The sequence below is a fragment of the Nelumbo nucifera genome, chromosome 6, assembly GCF_055504915.1.
Source record: "Nelumbo nucifera cultivar China Antique chromosome 6, China Antique-T2T, whole genome shotgun sequence".
Taxonomy (NCBI): Eukaryota; Viridiplantae; Streptophyta; class Magnoliopsida; order Proteales; family Nelumbonaceae; genus Nelumbo; species Nelumbo nucifera.
In genome coordinates this window covers 35,547,822-35,570,127 of record NC_142654.1, presented here as the reverse complement: position 1 = coordinate 35,570,127, position 22,306 = coordinate 35,547,822, and the positions used below count along the sequence as shown (strand labels likewise).

At 35.7% G+C, this 22,306-nt stretch overlaps 1 long non-coding RNA gene across 1 annotated transcript; it reads right to left on the bottom strand.

Annotated features, from left to right (window-relative positions):
• Positions 1 to 1,930: 1,930 nt before the first annotated feature.
• Positions 1,931 to 3,318, bottom strand: LOC148790762 (uncharacterized). Its single transcript, XR_016077089.1, has 3 exons — positions 2,462 to 3,318; positions 2,290 to 2,349; positions 1,931 to 2,164 (listed from the first exon to the last, which is right to left on the bottom strand). It is a non-coding gene; the product is annotated as an uncharacterized LOC148790762 (long non-coding RNA).
• Between the last annotated feature and the right edge of the window lie 18,988 nt (positions 3,319 to 22,306).

Below are 22,306 nucleotides of genomic sequence, written 5' to 3'. Positions count from 1 at the left end.
CTAACGCACATGAATGGCTTCTTTCTACTCATCGGAGCTAATACTCCAGATCAGGAGAAGAGATTTTTCCAATGCATCTATTCTCCATGGATACGTTCGGTGCTCTTCCACTGTCCTAGTGCAGAAAGACATCACACAACATACCGTGCTACGATCTCCTAATGGTTCTTTGACAATTAACATACTATAACATCCTGGTTTCACGTTACAAGCTCTCATGACCTTGTGATGTCAATCGTTCCCCCTCATTGCAGCCCCATGATCTGGCCTCACACCTATGTATATATCAACCCATTTGCCTTACGCCCTGTAGCTTGCATAAACACTTGATGTTTTTTTGGTGGAATATCTTCAGAATTGCATAGAGTAAAATTTCTAAAGGAGAGTAGCTAAACTCATACTCACATGTGGACTCTTGGAGAAACAAGAAGAGAGATCCTCGACACCAACATGACCGCATGGACACCTGGTAAAATCTTCACCTGCTTAATTACCAATCATGGGTCCAACAAGCTCGGGATTGCCTTCCTAAATCTGGAAAGTTTCCCTTTGAAGGCAAAAATAGGGAAAGACAGGGAAACTCATACAAGATTTGTAAAGGTTTCTCTTTCTTTCCCCACTTTTTCCTTCAAATCAAACATAGCCTAGGGAACCTCTATAAATAGGAGACCTCCAAAGATTCTTACACAAATTCATCACTTAGGCCATGTTCATTTTTCGTGAAGTACTGAAGTGGAGGGGGGAAAGTTTGGTCAATCCCATTGACCAATTTACCCGTATTCGAATTCTAAAATTATGTGGAACCCACGGCAAGTTTAATTTTCCTGGGTATCAGTTGGTCGGGTAAACAATACCATTGCGACACTCGGGTAAATTGGTTTCCCGAGTGAAGGGTGAGTAGATAAAAAAGGAAAATCTCAAAATTGCCCCCCAACATTATATAAGCTTGAGAGTGTCTCTTAGACTTTTTTTCTCAGAAATCACCTCTCGGCTCTGCGTTTCTCCTCTTGATCTAGTCATCGGCTCCATCGTTGATTCTCCTCCATTGTTGCTGCTTCATCATCCTCCACTGTTGCCGACACCATTGAGCTGCTGCTGCTTCGCTTGTCATCGCTGCTCACTGTTTTTTTCTCCATTGAAACGATAAGAATCACTATTCCTCTTCATGCTGATCCGCCATTCCAATTTCTGACCAGATGTTTTTTTCTCCATTAATTTTATGATTTACGATTTAAAATTTCCGACCAGATGTTGTGCAAGCAGAAACTCTGAGAATGAGAATCAATATACGGTAGATATTCCTAATGTGCCATTCGATGCTATAATATATAGCATATAGCGACAGATTCATTGTAATAAGTATAGATGCATTGCCTTTACCGACAGTTAAACTGACAGTTGTAATAGCATATAGCGATAGATTCATCATTCGTTGCAATAATATATTACGACAGATTCACCATCCGTTGTAATAGCATATAGCAACAGATTCACCGTCGTCATAGCATGGTTTCAGCGACTGATATTTTTGTCGGTATAAATATAATACCTTTACCGACGTTAAATTTTCCGTCGTAATAGATATTTCTGTCGGTATAGTTGTATTACCTCTACCAACAACGGTTAATATATTTCCGTCGGATATAAGTTCCATTTAATATTTATTTTGACAATATTGGATATTTTGATTTGTCATTATAGATGTTTACGACAATACCATGTTGATCTATATGTCGGCATTATTAACTACTTTTGTAATGACTATTTTATCAATTTCCATCATTTAATATAAACATTTTCCTTCAAATCTAAATCTAATGGATAAATAGATTTGTAACAAAAGACATTTCATTAATTGAATATAACCATATGCACATAATTTATACAATATCCATATTGTATCTGTACAAGTATCATAAATGAAGTTTTTCGTAACTTTCAAAAAAAAAAAAAAGTTTAAAACTCCATGATCACAAGCTTTACTCAATCCCTCTTCACAAAAAGAAAGATGTACTCAATCCTATAATGTACTTATATCTTTCATAATTCCAAATAACCCAACACTAAACACTAGAAATCACAAAAAGATTTGCTTCCAAAATTCTTTTACCATCAAAAGTACAAAATTACATGATCACATGCTTTGCTTCACCATACGGTATACCTGTGAGAAAAATAATAGAAAAGTTCTATAAGTTTTAGATAAAAGAATATAAATTTTCGATCCAGACTAAAGTTTGTATGCAATATAATAACAAAAATAAAATAATATTTAAATTGTATTCTTACAATTTTGATTGTTAATATTATGACTAGAAACTGAAGAGGGTCCATGCCATCATCAGGAACCTATCCAAAAACATACAAACTTAGTATACATCTCAAACCATAACATATCTAAACAAAGAATATTTTGATAATAAAAATACCAACATTTGTCAAGAAAAAATATTATTATTACATTAGAAAACAAACAAGACTTTCTAAGGTGGGCATGAAGGCCAATAGGCTGGCTATGATGTCTCCTACTGTGAGTCTATGGAATGTAAACAGGATGACCAGAGTTACTATAGACCCAACAAACAGGAACAACTTGAGCAGTCTAAACATCAACTGGTAATCTGCACTAAACTTCTTCCTACCCATGGATACAATCTTTAAGATGATCATCATGGCCAAAATGACTATCCAGGACAAACCATAGACTGATGCTTTTATTGTTGGTGGACAAAGTTGGTGTACAATTCCATACTGATAGATAAAGAAACGTAGAGAAAGAACAATCTCCCAGAACCGTCCACTGAGCCTAGCATACTGTAGGTGTTCTTGTTCCTCATCCCACCATGACTCCCAACTCTTGGTTGCTGGGACACCAATATCACCTCTGCTGCTTATTCACTTAGTCCAATCTTCCCAATCCTCCACTATCTTTTGCCACTCAAAACCTGAAGGATTAGAAAGGAATGGGGCAAACATCCAAGAAACCACCAAGAACCACATTGAACTTGTAAGAAGCATATAAGAAGTAGAATCAGTAGCTACAGCTCCATAAATCTCATATGCTATCAGCAATATCGTTAGCTCTACTCCTTTCACAAAATGACTCCTTGAATACATCTTGTAATTCTCTGCAAACTTTTCATGATGCACCACAAAGCCTCTCCTAGTGGCTCTATACTTGCCCCCACCCCCCATCCAAGACTGTACGCCCAAAATAATGGCCTCTTGTCCCAAGAGAGAAACTAAAGAATACAACACAGAGCTGAAGTTGCATGATTATTATGTCACCTAATGCAGTTCTGAAACCTCTCTCTAGTTCAATTTCCATGACCATGGGCAAGGTCATCAGTAGACCTATCTGAACATAGCATCAAACCAATGATGCTAACTGCCAAGTGGCTTTTTCTTTGGCTGATGCTAGGTGGTTTGTTTTCTCAAGACAGAATATTGTAGCTTCTAGGTGGCTTCGGCTAATGCTAAATTCCAAGTGCCAAGAAACTGATGCTAAACTTCCAAGTGGCTTGTTTCTTTGGAGTTATTAATTCTGTTTTTTCAAGAAGGTTGATTTCGTGTCTTAGTTTGGGACTGATGCTAACTGCCAAGTGACAAAAATTATTCTGGTAATAGAAAACTTAAAGGTCTTAGTTTGGGACTGATACTAAATGCCAAGTGACAAAATTATTAATTCTGGAGTCACTTTACCTATGGTTTTACTCATTTTTCTCTCTTTGGAAAATAATGAAAAAATAGGAGAAATCATAGTCATTATATCATACAAAAAATTCTTTTTAATTTATTTTGGTAATAGAAAACTTAAAGAGTCTAATAAGTATCAATTTTTATGACATGACAAGCTATAGAAGACAAAATTATAGGAAAAGGGGGAAGAGGGTGAACTCATGCATGGGCCATCAAAACCTAGGGGTGCAATTTGGGTGGACCCAACCTGATCATAGACTGACTTAGTCCACAATTTTGGGCTTAGGTTGGGCTTGAGCGCAAAGTTTGGATTCCAGACCCAACCTTTTTTAGCCTAGGCTTAGTCCTTAAATAGTCTAAGCCTAGTATAGACTGATTAGCCAATCCAAGACCAAACCAAGACTGAGCCCAACTGGATTGCATCAAATTTTAGTGCAAGTTTGCACAGATCAAGCTTTAATCTTGGCCTTGAGCCTTCGTCCCAATTCTGACCTGGGTATACCTTGCCCAACCCATCCAGAATTGTCAATGCTCACATACATCATGCCTCAAGTCGATCAAGTACGAATTTTATAGGATGAACTCTTCATTTGACATTCTAATTGGTGTCTAGTAGTTATAATGGATGGATATACAATTGATGAACTAACAGTTTATATAAAGATAATCTAAACAAATTTAGCATAAAATATCCTTAAGAATAAACTCTTCCAATTTGAGAAAAAAGGAATTAACAAATGAGTTATAAAAACTGTAAAAAGAAACTCCAGTAAATTTAGTCGATTAACCTCAAGATTGATGAAGCGGTTTGCTGCCCCTAATATATTTGCAACTTGCTCCGTAGGCACTTGCCCTTCAATTATTGACACAAGGCTTGCAACTATTCCTCGTAGCCCTTTAACTTCATCTCTTAATCCTGTAAAACTTTACTTTAATTGTTGAAACTCTTCATCACAATCCATTGACTGAGAAGACGGAGCATCAAATGATTTAGAAGAAGTGGGATACTTTCCCATGCAACAAATCCTTCCCTTCTTTTCTGGTCCTTTCACTGGGAGAAGACGTCATTTTTCCAAGAATTTTGTGTAATTTCTGAAGTCTCAACCACACCCATACACTGTTTCATGCGTTCCTAAAAATTACAATATAACTTATCATTTAATTGAAAGCAAAAAATATAGCAAAAAGGGGCAATGATACTTGAAATGAAACAAAGGTTGAAAGAGGTTTCTAGGGAAAACAAAACATTTGGGGCTGATTTCAAAGCAAGACTATATAAGATGAATTAACACATCAATAGACTATAATATACAAAGATCTATTAATTGATTTAAAAAAATACATACACATATTGCTGCTGCCTTCTCATTGATTATGCTGCCATCTTTACGTGAACGTCGCACCCCATTGTTTTCTTGATCATTCAATTCAAACGAATGGCCCGTTCTAACAATAAAAATTTTAAAAATAAAAATAAAAAACAACCATAAATTGTTGAGTAGGTCGACGGTTTGATCGCTCGAGTCAACGGGTTATTGATCGATTTTTGGCCAAAGATCGAATTTGGGGTAAAATACAACTGCTTTCCTGGACGGTTCCCAGGCTGAGCCGTCCGAGTCAGCAGCGGTTCGAAAACCATGGTATTGGCTAATTAAATTTTATTGCTAGGAACTTAGGGTTGTCAATGGGTCGAGCCACCTGTTCATGGGCCGGGCCGAGTCGGGCTCGGGCTAGGCTTTTACTCTTCATAAACAGGATTTTGTTAGGCCCGAGCCCAAGCCCGGCCCGACCAACGGGCCTACAACTTGGGCCCGAGCCCGGCTCTGATAAAAAGCCTAAAGCCCGAGCCCGAGCCCGAGCCCGAAGCCCAACCTAACAGAAAGATGGGAGAGAGAGAGAGAGGAGACTCACCGCCACTGCCAGTGTTTGAGATTTGAAAGAGAAGAAGTGAGAAGAGGAACGAGAGAGAGAGAGAGAAAGAAAGAGAAAGAAAGAGAGAAAAGATTCACTACCGTCGCCGGTGCCTGTGTTTGCCGCCTCATCAGTGTCTAAGATTTGAAAGAGAAGAAGTGAGAAGAAGAACGAGAGAGAGAGAGAGAGAAGACTCACCGCCGGTCTGTCGGAGTTTACTTGTTGCGCCGGTGATTATTCGTCGGTTCTGCAATTGCCTGAGAGTGTAAGGAGGATATGAGTCACTATAAAGAGAAGAGAGGTTCAGCAGTTCGGCTAACTGGAAAGAGATGAATGAGAAGAGGGGTTACTTAGGAATTAGGATATTAGGGTTTTTGAGTTTAATCTATAGGTCGGGCCGGGCTGGGCTATTTTGGCAAATGCTAAGCCTAGCTCGAATTTATTGCGGGTCGGGCTTTTTGGCCCGAGGTCAAGCCCGCGGGCTCAATTGCATGTTCAAGCCCATCCAGTGGCCTGGCCGGCCGGCCCATGAACAGGTGTAAGTAGGTCTAGTCGAGTCCAACACGACCCATGGCCCTGTGCCTGAACCTGTACGAGCCTGTGCCATGCCATGGGTAGGGCTGGCCTGTGGGCCAAGCCTTAGGCCAGGCTGGGTTGTGGACTAGGCCAAAACTATTTATTTAAAAAAAATGAAAAAAAAATCTTAAAATTTTTATTTTATATGAATTTTGATGTATACAATTGTTTATATATACAATAATTAAATAAAATAGTATAATAAAATTAAAAAATATATATTTATTTTATTAATATATTATATACTATATATTATTATATAATTATAATTATATAATATATTATATATTTTTATATATTTTATTTTATTAATATATTTATATTTATATCTAAATATAATATATATATATATGGGTTGTGTTGGACCATGCCGACACGACCCATTCAGTTGTGTTGGATCATGGGCAACACGATCCGCTCGGTTGTGTTGCATTAGCCCAGCTCACAAACCTGAACCCCAAGCCCTCCAATATGGCCCAATTTACACCTCTACCTATTCATAGATCGAGTAGTTTGAAGAGTCAACCCAACCTAACCCATACTAAGTTGGGCTTGATGTAACTTTAGGTTTGTGGGCTTGGGCTAATGTCCAAAATACTAGGCCTGACTCTTTTCTGGGCTAAGCTTGAGCTTTCTCAAAAATGCCTGGCCTATGTCAAATCCTAACTTGATAATATATTATATAATAAAAAAATATATTTTATATAATAATATATAATATGTTTTTTTTATAATAGTGATATCTTTCATAATTTTTGCATTTTGAGGTCTTTTAATATAAATAAAAAAGTTTTTTATTGAATAAAAAATCTTTTTTTCAAATTTTTGGTTGTGCTCGAGCCTAGTTTGGGTCAGGCCGAGCTCAAGCTTAAGACATAGGCCTAATGGTCGGGCTAGTTTTGGGTTCAGGCTTGAATGTATTTTTTAAATACAAAGACAAAGCCCGATTTGAACCCGATCCATGAGTAGGTCTATATAGGCTATACCTTCACTTAAGATTACGCTTGTCAATGATACCAAAAATTTGTGGCTCGACCGATCTAACATTCGATTAATAATCAATTTGGATTCGGAGTTGACTTGAGTAAATCCAAGCCCAATTAGATTATAATATTTATTTATTTTAATATATAAATTTTATATAATTATAAAAATATATTTTATAAATTATATTATATATGAATTTATATATGTATAATAAATTCAATATGCTATATTTATATCAATTTATTGTATATAGATGACAAAAAGTAATTAATTTTTTTATTTTTTTGTATTTTAAAAATTAAATCACAATTGGATTAAATCCAAAGAAAATTAGAGCCCATTAGGATTCAAATCCAATTCGATTATAAACCTACTTAAGATTTATTTTTTGATCATAAATGTATAAAGGCATCGGTGTTGCTTCTTTCACAACAACAAGCTAGGATTAGTATCCATGAGTATATGATTGTACATATAGTGATGGATAATGATATCCGTCAGTATTGTTCAAGATATTATAGTGACAAAGAGCAATATTCGTTGGTAATTTATATGACATATAGTAACGGATATAATATATGTGAGTATATGGTAGTACATATAGTGATGGATATAATATCTTTCGGTATATGTTAGTACATACGGTGACGGATTTAATATTGTCGGTAAAACATACTTATACCAATAGGTTTTAACTATTGGTAAATATCATTGTCGGTATAAATGAGGTTTTAGTGATGAATAAGTATTTCATTGGTATTTGTCAAGATATATAGTGACGGATGCCAATTTATGTAAGTAAAACGATAACTATACCGATGGATTGATGACCGTCAGTAAAAGCGTTCGTTGGTATATGTACATTTTTTTTGTAGTATTGAGCGGAAACTTGGGTTGGGTTAGCTCAAACCCCACCCTCCCAACCTGAAAAGGTCGGGTTGGGTTAGGGTTGAGTCCTACTTGTGGTGAATGCCATCAGTTCTGTACAACAATTAACAATTGGTCACTTGGTTTGTCTTGTAAAATCTTTTTAGAAAACCGAATTGAACCCTTCAAACCATCAATGTGTATATATGTCTTTTATATACAATACTTGATCTTCCTTGCAGTTGGACTCATTATGCTAATATCATAACTGAATCAAATAGTGATCTTTTGCAGAAACATGCCTCGGCCACCACTAGCTATGGATAGGAAGAAAAAATTGGTTGCAACTTTGCTTTGTTCTTACTATGCAATGTCGCTGCAATATACTTTTCTGGTTGTATTGGTTACTAATACCATTCAAAATAGGAAGAGAATGTTGAGGGTCTCTAGGAGATTAAATAGTGATGGTGAAGATGACATCAATATGGAGGCAACTGAGCAAAGGATTATAAGTAGGCTTTCAAACATCAAAACTATGGTCATGGTTTCTGATGTGGCGTGTATATACCATACACGAATGGATAGGAGTAGTTATCTTAGACTATGTGACATGCTTAAAAGGGTAGGAAAGTTAAGGGATAGTAGACAAATGGGAGTGGATGAGATGGTTACATGCTTCCTAAACATTTTGGCACATGAAGTCAAGAATACAATGGCATTTTAGGAGGTCTGGGTTTATGGAAGTGGTTCAAGGTTTGTATACTTTTTTGTATATTTGTTTTTCCATTACAACATATATTTAGTATTATTATCCTTAAATTCATCTTTTTTTGGTCTATGTGTGTAGAATTGCCTAGGGGCTCTAGATGGAACCTATATTAATGTTCGAGTGCATGAAAAGGATAAGCTTAAGTATCGAACGAGGGAGAATGAAATTGTAACAAATGTCTTGGGTGTTTTTTCCCCAGACATACAATTCATTTATGTTTTACCTAGTTGGGAGGGATTTGCCCATGACACCAGAGTCCTGCATGATGCCATCTCAAGGAGAAATAGTTTAAAAGTACCACAAGGTATATAATAAAACCCTAACCACTAAGGAAATAGTTTAGAGAGAGCCAATGCGACTATTTACTAATTTAATATATGTTTTGTTACTTGTCTAGGTTGCTATTATTTGTCTGATGTCGGGTACCCTAATAGTGATGGATCCTTAACACCTTAGAGGACAAAGATGTCATCTAAATGAGTGGATGCAAGGGCACCAACCCAACACCCCAGTTGAGATTTTCAACATGAGACATTCTGCAGTTAGGAATGTAATTGAGAGGACATTTGGCCTCCTTAAAATAAGATGGGCAATACTTAGGACCTCAACTTGGTATCCAATAAAAACCCAAGTTAGGATCATTATTGCATGTTGTCTCCTACACAACTACATGCGGAGAAGCATGCCAAATGACCCCATGGAAGCAGGACTTGAAGAATTTTTTGTTGGTGAACAAGGTCAAAGTGCAATTGAGGTAGATGATGAATGAATAACAAGCCTAGATGGTAGTAGGGAGTGGAATGCATTTAGAGACAACTTGGCAAATCAAATGTGACAGCACTTTAGACACTAATAGAAATTTCTATTTGTTACTTTTGTGTTGTAATAAAGTACTACTTGTTCATTATGTTTACTATGAGACTATTGTGTATTACTCTTGTGATGTTTAGTAAATAGTGGTTTGTTCCAGTAGCATTTGTTGATTTATTTGCTTGTATTTGCCTTATGTTTATATATTACTTGTTTTTTAGACATGGCTAGCAAAGACAAAGAAAAAAGGCAACCAACTAGACAAAATAGAATTTGGTCAAAAGAAGAAGGCAAGTTAATTGAAGGATTAATGATGCTAGTTCATATTGGGATGTGGAGATCAGACAATGGGACCTTCAAGTCAAGGTACTTGAATCAGTTAGAGAGGTTCATGGAAACAAACCTCCCTGGATGTGGATTGAAAGCAAACCCACACATTGAGTCTAGAGTGAAACATATGAAGAGATAGTATGCAACCATTTGTGAGATGCTCGGCCCTAGTTGCTCAGGGTTTGGATGGGATGATATAAAAAAGTGTATCACTTGTGAAGACGAGGTCTTCAATGGTAGGGTTAAGGTAATTGTTATCAATTATAATTTATAATGAAGCAAATGTTTATATTTATTTCACATAACTTCTAATTTGTTAATGTACTTTTGTTTTAATAAATGCAGAGCCATCCACATGCTAAGGGGTTAAGAAACAAGGCTTTCCCATTTTTTGATGACCTTTCCATTATATTTGGGAGAGATAGAGCAACTGGGGAGAGTGCTCTCCTGCTAATGCTGCAGAAGATGTGGAAAGGGAGGATATAACAACCCACCTATAGTGGGTGAATCGGTCAATGGTGAAGAAACCCAATATAATGGAATAGATTTCAGTCAGGGTTATGGGATAGCTTCTCATTCTACCACGCAATCCCCTAATCATCGACCTCAATTAGGTGCTTCATCAGCCCCTCGCCCTCATAGAGCAAGTAAGAGATCAAGAAACATCACAGATGATGATCCCATAGCTAGGGCTCTTATAGATGAGTTGTTTGGGGTGGGGCAATACTTTCCCGTGGTAGGGGAAAGAATATCTCAAGTAGCAGATGCTCTTATTGACAAAGAGGGTAGGGAGACGAGGATGAGGGTGTTTGACGAGTTAATGAAGGTCACTAGTTTAAGATGACTAGTGACATGAGTGAGGTAGAGTATTTTTTCAGCTTGCCACTGGATTTCAGACATGCATACATCCTATCCCAACTCCTTCAAGACCAATGAACAACTTATGTTGTGTTGAATGAAGATTGAAGAATAAAGAGCGTATGGAATTGAATAAAAAGGCAACTACCCATTGTTGGTCTCAGCTTATGGAATTGAATATTGTTCATGTTTCATTGATAAAAGTACTGTTCATATTTCATAATATTTCTATAGGAATTTGGTGTAATGTGAGGCAAGGAAATACTACTATCAGTATGGTTTAGAAACCTAACTCGTTTCTTTTCACATATAATTCATGCAAAATTTAGGTAGTCAAGTAGGAATGCTTTTCTTCTCACTTCCAAATTCATGTACTGTGAGCTCATTTGACATACTGCATCCCTCAAAGTCTAAAAAATTGTGTATTACTAACAAATCATTTAAATAGACAAAACCATTTGCTGTAAATCAACCTAGAACTCTAAAATTCAGAGCAGAGGTAGCTTACCAAGAAAAATCTGAGAGAGGATGTAGCTCTGGTGTAGGCAACTGCAATCAGGTAAAATCATTTAAGAATTCCATTTTGTTTTTCCTTCTATCATGCTTTAAGAAATACAGAGTTCTAACTCTGTATCCATTCTTCTTACAATAATTATTTGAAGCGATTGCAGTAGGTGTGATCTATGGCGGCACCAATCAAACATAAGATGGTGTTTGAGACAAGAAGATCTTGAAGGGTTTGGTGAAGATTTGTACTTGGTAATTTGACTAGCTCTTATGAATAACATTCACTATATGGTCAGATCTGTACGCAGGTTTGTATTTTTTCAGCTTGAACAGTCTTTTCTTTTCAGTGATGAGTGGAGGGGGAAGAAAGCAAGGACCCTCATAATAATCCTTTTTTCACATAAAGAAGGTGGCATAAAGGAACAGGGTGACCTTTATTGTTAAATGTGCTCTATCACACTGGTTCTGACAATTCAGTGTATACTGATTCAGGTACCACAATGTGAATATCAATGTTCCTGTGCAGACGGATAATGGATTGTTTGTCCCTGTTATCAAGGTGGGTCATGGCTTCATCTCAATGTTATTTGAAGGACTATTACTCTCCCGTTCCTAACGAGCTATTCTTTTTTTGAGGTGGTCCTTTAGTTTCACGTGTTTAATAATTAATTAAAAGTGTGTGGTTGCAGGTTCTGGGGTGAGGCTTTCTTTCATTGGTTTGTAGGTTGTTGTGGACAAGCACTAATTCAGAAATTCTTACATGTAGGGAGGCTAGCTATCTTGGTGGGTACAAACCTCTGATTCATAAATCTTCAAAGGGTCTATTTATGCCTTATTTAATTGCATTGAATTTAATTAATATTGCATGCAATCCTGTTATAATATTCCAGTTTCTTTGTTGTATTGACAGTGTGATCTAATTAACTCGTCTTTTTTAATTAATTTTGTTGTTTGAACTGGTGTGTGCTCTCAGCTCTCCACCTTAGTGCTGCCAAGCTATATTCCTTCATAGATTTTCTTATATGTGTGTTCCTCATGCCACATCTCCATAGGATTACAAATTCAAAAGTTTACTCTTATCAACTTCATGCTAGTGCCCAAGTTGTTAGTCTCCTGAATAAACTAAACATGAAGATAAATTTACAGTTGTTTGTGGCTGAAATTAAATGGTGTTGCTGATTTTATTGGCTCTGTATGTGGTATGACCGTATAACGTAGTCTACTCTGTACTCAAATGCTCTATGGATAAACAGTGGATTTATTGTCTTTTCTAAAGACTTGAATGGTGGTGTGTTTCTTTGCAAGAGCCTTTTCATCTGGAACTGTTACAGTCAAGTCCATTCAAAATTTTCAAACGCATGAATGGTTAGATGCCAAACCAACAGTTTATTTTCATTGTCAAGGGGAGAACAAGACATCTTTACCAGATGTGAAGGAAGCGCACCACATATATACCTTCAAGGGAGAAGAATCCTGGCAGGTTTGTACCAGGTTTCTAGTACAATTTGAAACCCTGTGATTAGACCAAATGTTATTTGACTTGCAAAAATCTCTTGAAAACTGTGCTGCATAACATAAGTTCAGCTTTTACGAATGGATGTTGTGGATATCTGCCACGATTGAATTCTGGTGGTTCTCCAATCCCTTGTATGGTTAAGTGGACTGCTTGAAAAATACCCTAGGTCTAGATGCTATTCCTTTGATAGTTTCACATGACAAAGCTACTAGTTTAAATATAATCAGATTTATGCAGAATCAACTTTCTAAGGCCAACACTTTGGGAAAAGATCATGTGTCTTCACAGGGCATTCCATTCTTATCTCATTTTATCATGTCAAGTTTATTCATGTCCATCTGTAGTATCTGTAGCAAGAAAAGTAGGGATCTGAAACAAGGCAGCCTTTGCTGGGTAGTCTTATCCCTAGGTGAATTGGTAGGTTGCTGTTAGCCTTCTATTAGTTTTGTTGTCGTCATTTGAAGCTGTATTTTATGAAATATAAACTTGTATGAAGCTCCCACATCCGAGATCAATGCACTGCAAATTGATTGGTTTTTGCAAAACCAGTGAGGCAAGAATATCAACCTTTAATTAAAAAGATTTTCCTAGTATAGTTACAGAAAGTATTCTTCCCATAATCCAAATAGCTTGTAAAAGATAAATGTTTCCCAGTCAATTACAATTCCATATTTTGGAGATTCTTGTTATGTGTCTATGTAAGAAATGGGAATCTAGTTTAAACTTTAGGAGAGTCATTACCACCTGCAAAGAGGATCTATGTCTGCCCAAGGAAGCTTTCTTTCTTTTTGCAAATAATGGTGTTTTGGAAGGTTTCAACTCATTAAAAGCAATTAACTCATTGCCAATGGTCATCCTCCACTTTAGTCCATCAACAGGTTCTGGTGCAGGAGCAAACACTTCATTTGTCAGGGAAATCATTCATGATTTTGAGGGTTGCTTGATTGAGGAATCCAGGTCTCTCCACTGTCTGAGGTACTTTCACATGTAGGAAGTAGAGATCATCCTTGTGCCTTCCACCTTGATTGGAGATGGTAGTTCCAATGGAGTTCAGATGCCTCTTCTTCTCTGGGGTCTTAGGTTGAATTGCTTATTGGTGCTTGTCTGGAGAAGTAGTTGAGTTACTCTTTAATTTTAACTGTATGGTAGAAGGAAACTGTCAAATGATAATTATCTAGATGAAAAATGGTTATTTATCCTTTGGGGCACTATATTAAGGGATGAGGTGGGAACATCCCACATTCAGATTGGAATGGGATGCTTTGATACAGTTCGTGGTTCGTGGGGATTCTTTGATACAGTTCAAATGCAGCGAATGGGTGTGAGTGTGTCTTAGTTAAAATGTCTTTTAACACTAGGATAGACCATGGGTTGGAAAATGAAGCAAGTGGGTGTGGGTGTGTCTTAGTTAAAATGTCTTTAAATACTAGGATAGACCATGGGTTGGACCGGTTTCAACCAGGTTTTTGTTGAATGTTTGATGGGTCCATTCTAAACCATTACTTTTAAAAGAATTGTAACTTTTGATAGGACATGAACCAACCATCCTATTAATTAAATTCTTAGCATGGAAATTTTATAGTAAAAATAGAGGGCGTGAAAATCAAACCCAAGTACACCAAACTGAGCTTGATCTGCAATAAACAGAGAATTAATTTCCACAACTAACCATAATATTTAACCATATAATTGTTCCTTTTGATGAGTGCACACTGCACAGTAGGAGTTTCTAACCAATATATATAGAATTGACAATGAACCCAAATGATTCTTATAATTAGTATTAATTCCTATTTTTCCTTCTAGTTCATTGCTGCATTTTTTTTCTTTATATTGTCATATTTTACAAACTTTTAATTGCAACCATATTACAATTGTAATGCAAATATGTTTGACCAATCCAATCTTGGCCTCACCATGTGAGCTTGGTTGCATCTATCCAGTTTCTAAAACACTGCTCAAGCATGTGAACAAGAGAAGAGAACCCTTAATTAAAAATCACATATTTCCATTGCCTTTAATTTTCCCTCTTCCTTCCTCTTGTACTGGCTTTTGGTTGATCAATTAGGTTTTAGTGCTTGGTTTTTCCTTAAAATGAGCCCCATTTAAGTGAAGAAAAATGACATCCTTTTTATAGTTTTAAATTGTTGTTCTACACCATTTGCTTCTTGTCTGGTTCATGGGGATGCTGAATTAGCAGAAACTGTATCAAAGCATATCATCGACAAGGCCGGTTGTCTGAGCGATGGAGAGTACATGATACTGTCTAACATGTTTGCATTGCATGGTAGATGGAAAGAAGCAGATAACTGGAGAAGAATGATGAAAGAAGCAGGGATTAGTAAAGTTGCTGGTTGTAGTACTATAGAGATCAATGGTAGAATGTACAGATTTCTGGCCGGAGACAGAGAAGGTGGTTAAGCCTAGCTTGACGACATCAGGACCTCAAGAATACTTGATTAGAAAAGCTGGGTTGTATGAGTTCACTTGATAGTTGACGACCAGCAAGCAAATCTCAGTAATCAAGAATGTCAACCTGAGATAATAAATACATTGTAAGAGAGTAAGAAAACAAGGCTGTGTAGCATCTCAAGCAAAGTTTATCTGTATTTGCAAGACTTAAGATGTGGACTGATGGACGATAATATGTGTTAGATTTGTAAAAATTGACATCCAAAGCTGTCTGTGATCATGGACAAGGTCAAGGACACACCAGCAGGTAATGAAACCACAGATATGGCGTTTATTGGTAGATATTCTGATTGTCCAAGTGCAGAACAGGGACTAATTGCTTCACATACAAAACTGAAGCAGGGTAACCAAGAAAGGACTATCAATGTGTCAAAACCTCAAAAAGAAGCACTCTTGTTATCATCATCTTCAGTGTCGAAGTCTGCAGCATTAATTGAGGGCTCTAGTTTGGTGGAATCACCGCAAACTGGTAATCTCACAGTTAGGATTGAGAAAGAGAAGGGAAGACGACGAAGGAAGAAAAAGCCAGCTGGTGTAGGTGCAGGATTAACGGGAGCTCTTGAGGTTTCAAGCAATCAGAGTGGGAATTCTATTTGTCATTTGTGAAAATTCAGTGGTTCATTAAATAACCAGAACTAGTTTGATTTTCATAAAGAAAACCAGAAATTATGAGAAGTCTTAAATGCCCAAAATAATGGCAGATGGTGTTTTCTTCCAGAGGAAAAACTTGAATTAGGCTCAAATTGGGTTTAAAAGAAGAGGCAGCATGGTTTATTTCCAAAAATTTTAGGGGCATTTAAGACTTTGTGACATGGTTTTCAAATCCATATCCAAAGGGTAAAATTGGAAAGAGATGAAAAAAATGGCAAGTTACCCAGGAAAGTGGGTGTTGAAAAAGAGCATGGGAAAATAAGAAATTTCATTTACCTAATAAATTAAACAAAAAAGAACATGAATAAATGCACTTATCTAGGTGCGTCTTTCCTAAAAAGCATTTGCCTGAATAAGTGTATTTACCCAAGTAAATGTGTTTCCGAAAAAAGAACATGGCCTTAAGCTTTGCTACCCTAAGACTTCCCCATTCCCTTGTTCCCTCATTCTCAGCCTCACAAATTAAGAACATTATCTCAACCATCTACCATCTTTCAGGTAGATAGAAACAACCCCTAGCTCTTTAATATGAAGTTTAGTTTGAGAAAGGAGAAGACACTACCATCATAGAGAGGAGGACTACAAACTTTGTAACATCTCCAAAGAGTGATAACAAATCAAAATATGTTGTCAATTCTTCTCTATAACTTCCAAGAGACCTTCATAAATTGCTTTCAACTTCGCTTCCTTAGGTGAACCTTGAGATTGAAATTTCCTATCAGCTGCCGAAATAAATGATAGGTCAGACTCAAATCAAATATACACATAAGAACCTTCAGAGTGATTAATTGCTCCACCATCGGTAAACAAAATTTGAGTAATTTGAGTAGAAATCTGAATAGCTACTTGGTGTTGACAGTATAGGCGGGCCTAGGAGAATACTAAGATGTCTGTATAAATAGAATTAAGGTAAACAGACTTAAACCCCCCTTAATTTATGTGAGAAATACTAAGACCTCTCCCCTATATTTTTAAAATGGACTAGTGTATCAGTTGTTATATCTAACGGATGAGGGAAAAAGACAATACTATCCTATCAGACTAAATGTTGATTTGTTGGGTTTCTAATCAAATTATAAAGAAAAAAATCCTCAACGTTAGAAACACATTAACTTCCATCCACTGCGGAACTAATTTGACTGATGGAGCTTGAATCATCTTTTCTATGGAACACTAATATCAAATTTCCAGCAATTACCTCTAAGCCATTAAAAGAAAACAAAGAAAAAAAAATAAAATACTAGGTTTAATTTATATTTGATTTCTTCCCTTTATTTAGGTTTAATTTATATTTGATTTCTTCCCTTTTTTTAATATTTTCTTGGGTTCCAAAAAAAATCTATTGTTAGAACTTTGAAGAAGATGGAAAGATCAAAGAGACCGATCAAAGCTTTTTGCAAATGGATTCCAAATTGAAAAACCCATGATATATGGTTGTGAAGAGCTTCATGTCGCCAAAGATTTCTACGAAGAACTTCATTTGATAACCAACTTAAGACTCAGAAGCTTAAGATACAAGTGGAAACGAAGGTCCGGTGATTGCCTCTAGGTAGATCTGCAAGTATATATTTGTCGATGTTAGTGAAGCGGAGAAGAAAGAAAGAAAAGTTCTAAAGAAGTCCCTGGCCACTGATGATGCCACCCTTTTCTGCTAATGCTTGATCTGCCATCACACACTAGTGCTGCCATTTTATTTGTTATAAATGATTCATGGCATATATTCTCTGCAGCAGAGGATGCATTGGGGATAAAATTTCAATGGGGATCCAAGGTTTGTTTGATTATTTCTATTTGGATGGAAACCCAAGAATTGGTTTTGGGTTGGTAGTGAAATTAACATGGTGTTTGGAAGCGTGGGCATTTTTTGGGACCAATTTTCAAGAAAAAATGTCCATGTTTTCAAGACCCGCTTTTCACAAAAAAACACTTCTGCCACGTAGGCAGTAAACAATACTATGCTGTTTGTTAAGGTGATTTTCATCACTGTTTTTCATGTATGTGCTGACAGGTAAGCACTACATAGGATACACATCAATCAACCGTTGGGGTAAATGGTTCACCGATGCATGAAACGCCAAATTTGGTGTTTCATGCATCGATGAGGTCACATTTTTCGAGGCATGCCCAATATTTTAATAATCGGCTGAACCAAACAATGAGATACATGGGCGTTTGTTGAAACGCCTATGTGGATCCAACATGGCACTATTTTTTTGAAAAACAACCATGGTTCCAAACATCCCCTAAGACATCAAGGATGTTTAGGGGGTAGCTGTTTGGGTTGTGCCTTGGCTGGTCGAAGTTGCCACATGGACACCACCATGGCTTGACGATTTCAGTCCATGTCAGCAGATAAGTACACCACCTACCAAGAAGTACGAACATGAAAAATCTCGGAGGCAGTACAATTCTTCATGGATAAGGATAAGTGTCATCTCTTACTGATAGACAGCCCCATTGGGGAAGGCAAATTCTTTTGAAGACCTCGTTGGGTGGCCTTTTCCCTAAAACCCCGTAGGTAGGGCTGTTAACAAACAATGTCAAACCAACCAAATCAGCCCGACCCAACCTGATTTGGTTGGTTTATCATCATCACTAGTCGGTTTTGGGTTGTGAAAAGGAATAACCGAACCGAACTGAACCGAGTTAGTTAGCTTCTGATTTCCTAGTCTTTCCCTAACTAGGTAATCCCTATCCTGTAGTTGAATTATTCAGCCCATCACAAGCCCATTGGTCTATTGAGTATCTATGAATGGCAAATGGCAAATGCAGCCTTAATCATGGTGTGTAATGGGCCAAAAATCAAACTTGAACTAAAACTTTTAGTTTTGGAACGCATTGGACCAAGTTGCATTGAATCCAATGATAAACTGGCCGGTTAAACCGATAAACTGACCCTTCATGTTTGGATCGGTTTTGCTTAATGGCAGGTCAGTTCCAATTTGCTCTTTAAGTAACCAAACTAGGTTGGGTCGATTGAAAAAAATCTATTAAACCAACCCAACCCGACCCATGAACAGCCCTACTCGTAGGGAGCATGTTTGAGTGAACAATGACATTTGGCTATTTAAAGGCATCTCCACTCAAAGGTTAGACACCTTTTAGCTCTCCTTAGGGGTGTTCACGGGTCGGGTTGGGTTGGTTTATTGGGATTTTCCCAACCGACCCGACTTGGTCGGGTTACCTAAGGTGGGAACCGAAACCGACCCACTGATAGGCCAAACCGACCTGGTCGGTTTGAGTCGGGTTGGGTCGGTTTGGGTCGGTTTCGGTTTTGCTTCTGTACAAAGCCGAATAAAATCTAAATTAGTTGATAATTTGATATTCAAGAGTCCAAGATAAATCTAAATTTAATTCAGGTAAAGAATACAAGTATCATCACTGAAAACTAAAGTTTTTATTTTTTAAGATATTTTCTGAAAATATATTTAAAACTGAAATATGTATTTTAAAATATATATATATATATAAACTAAAATATACATACAAATAAAATATATTGGAAATTTGGAATATATATTTTCTGGAAATATATATCTCATATATTTCAGAATATATATTTTTTAGATATAAATTTTTTCAGATGTTTCGGTTTTTATGTAAAACTGAAATATCTTTATTTAATAGTTTTAAATATAAAATATATTTAAATTAAAACCGAAATATATACTTAAAATTTTAAATAGATTAGGTTTTTCATACAAAATTGAAGTTTTTTGGGCAAATATATCATCATTAACTGGATTTTTTTCAAAGCTTAAACTTAAACAAAACACAAATAAAATATATCAACTTGTAACATGCATTAAATTAAAAAATAAATAAATAAATACTAACCTTTGAATGACTGAAGTTGAGACTTTGAGAATGAGACTTGATCAGTTGAGCTTGAGGGAATGAGGGGGGCGGACCAACCAAGTTAGAGAATAGAAGATTTTAAGATAAGACAAAAGTGGTCAATAAAATAAAAAAGTAGAAACCTTCTAAATTCTAATCTAGGTAAAAATCTAAAAAATGACACCTAATTGAATTCTAATTGTAATTGCCTAATGGGCCTTCTAGAGTTCTAGTTTTAGTAGAAGTCTAAAAGTAGAAGACTAGTAGGAATTAAGAAACTACTCAAACTAGGAAGTAGGAACTACCAAACTAGTACAATACTAGTTCGGTTCGGGTCGGGTTGATTTCAGTTTTCACGCAAGAAAACCGAAACCGACCCAGCATATCGGTTTATGTATGAGCCCAACCCGAAACCGACCGGTACGGATGAAAACCCGGCTGACTCGGGTTGGGTCGGTCTGGGTTGGTCGGTTTGGACGGGTTGGGCATTCTTATGAACAGCCCTAGCTCTCCTATTCTCTTGCTCTCCTATTTCCTCCTTGGCTCATATCAGCTCACCCTCAATAGCTTGGCCTGACCGATTTCATTGTTCTCTACTAATTTGAGCATCGGAGTGCCTTCTCTAGGACCTCATCCTCAAGCCTTTGGTTTCCTTTTATTTGCAGATATGCATGTTTAATGCACCATCTTGTCCTTCTACCTCGGCAGTAGACGTAGGCATCAAATTGTATTCCATTGATCAGCCCAAGCATTTACAATTATTCTAATCTATAGAAACTGCTATGGTTAAGGTTACATTGAAATGTTTTGTCTCCAATAAATGATTAAACCGGTTAGAATTGAAAATTTTTAATCTAATGGTATTTTAGGATTAGTTGAAATAGCTAAGCATATGCATGACACATGTTACATTTGCACTCCCATGCATTTGTGCATGTATATAAATTATATATATATATATATATATATATATATATATATGTATATATATGTATATATATATATATACATATATATATATATGTATATATATATATATACACACACTAAAGTAGAAACATGCAACGCTAGAGGAATTATGTAATATTGAAATAACTAAACAATGATATTATTTCAATAGATAAATAATATTGTAAATAACTAATTATAAATATTTTAAATATTAAAAATTAACAAGTAAATCATATTTTATATATTATTTAAAAACAAATAAAATAGATTAAATAAAGAAATTATGTAATAACCTTAAAAATTTTGTCAAAATACAAAAATAATTATAATAGATTTAATAATATTGATAATAAGAATCTAAAATATATATAATTTAAAAAAATAACAAAGTAATATTATAAATTACTAGTTTTTAAATGTTTTAAATATCAAAAATTAATATTGAATTGTATTTTAAACATTATTTTAAAAACAAAAATAGATTAAATAATGAAATTATGTAATAACTTTAAAATTTTATCAAAGACACAAAATTAATTATATTAGATTTAATAACTTAGAGGTATTAATTATTGAAATAGTGAAAGTAGATTAAATAACTTAGAAGTATTGAAACTTTATTAATTATTTATTGTATTTTCACTATAATTTTCAATAATTATTGGATATTAAACAATTGTTATTTGTTAGAGATTAGACTATCAACTTAGCTAAAATTAGGAGTATTCACTAAGCAGTTTAATTCAGTTATAGATTATTTGGCCAATTAGACTAATATGGTCAGGTTGGGGAGTTGGTCATTCGAAACTAACCAACCATTAGTGAAAGCTGACCAACTTGAGTTGTACCTATCAATGTTTTAAAACCCAATCCAAGGACCGACCAGTTCAACCATCTTGGTCGAACAAGTTAGACTGTTCCACACCATCACTCAATATATTTAAATAATATATATTTATATACATATATAAATGTGCATATATGTATATATGTGTGCAAATACATATTTTATCGATAAATAGTGTATAATTATGTTTTACATATAATATATGTATTATTTTATATTTATATTTTCAATTCATTTTAATTTTTTGTTTATAAAAAATAAAAAATTATGATTTGAGGACAAAAAAGGGATTTTTCGCAAAAATAGCAGGGTAAGGCACCCACGACACGTTAGGATGCATAGATCTTGAAAACTTACCCAAAATATAAAAAAGGAAGATCACCTCAATCAGACATCGGAGTGCAAAAGTTATAGCCTCCGAAAGTTTGCACATGAATAAGTATGCAACCTGTAACCCAATGACCGGGCTTAATGGGTCAACAATTGAACCCTCCAAGTCAGGTGGTTTTTTACCAAGTCAATGGTTTTTTATTGAAGAGAAAGTTTCAATAGAACTACCCCTAAAATCAAGGTTGGGTGATGGTTTAAACAGTTCAACTGGTCAGGTCAATGATGGGTTGAAAACAATGGTATCAGTTTGGGTCAATTTTAAATTTGGTTGGTCGGTTCAAAAGATTTAAACTTAAAAAATTGAATTACATTTAAAAGAATAAATTTA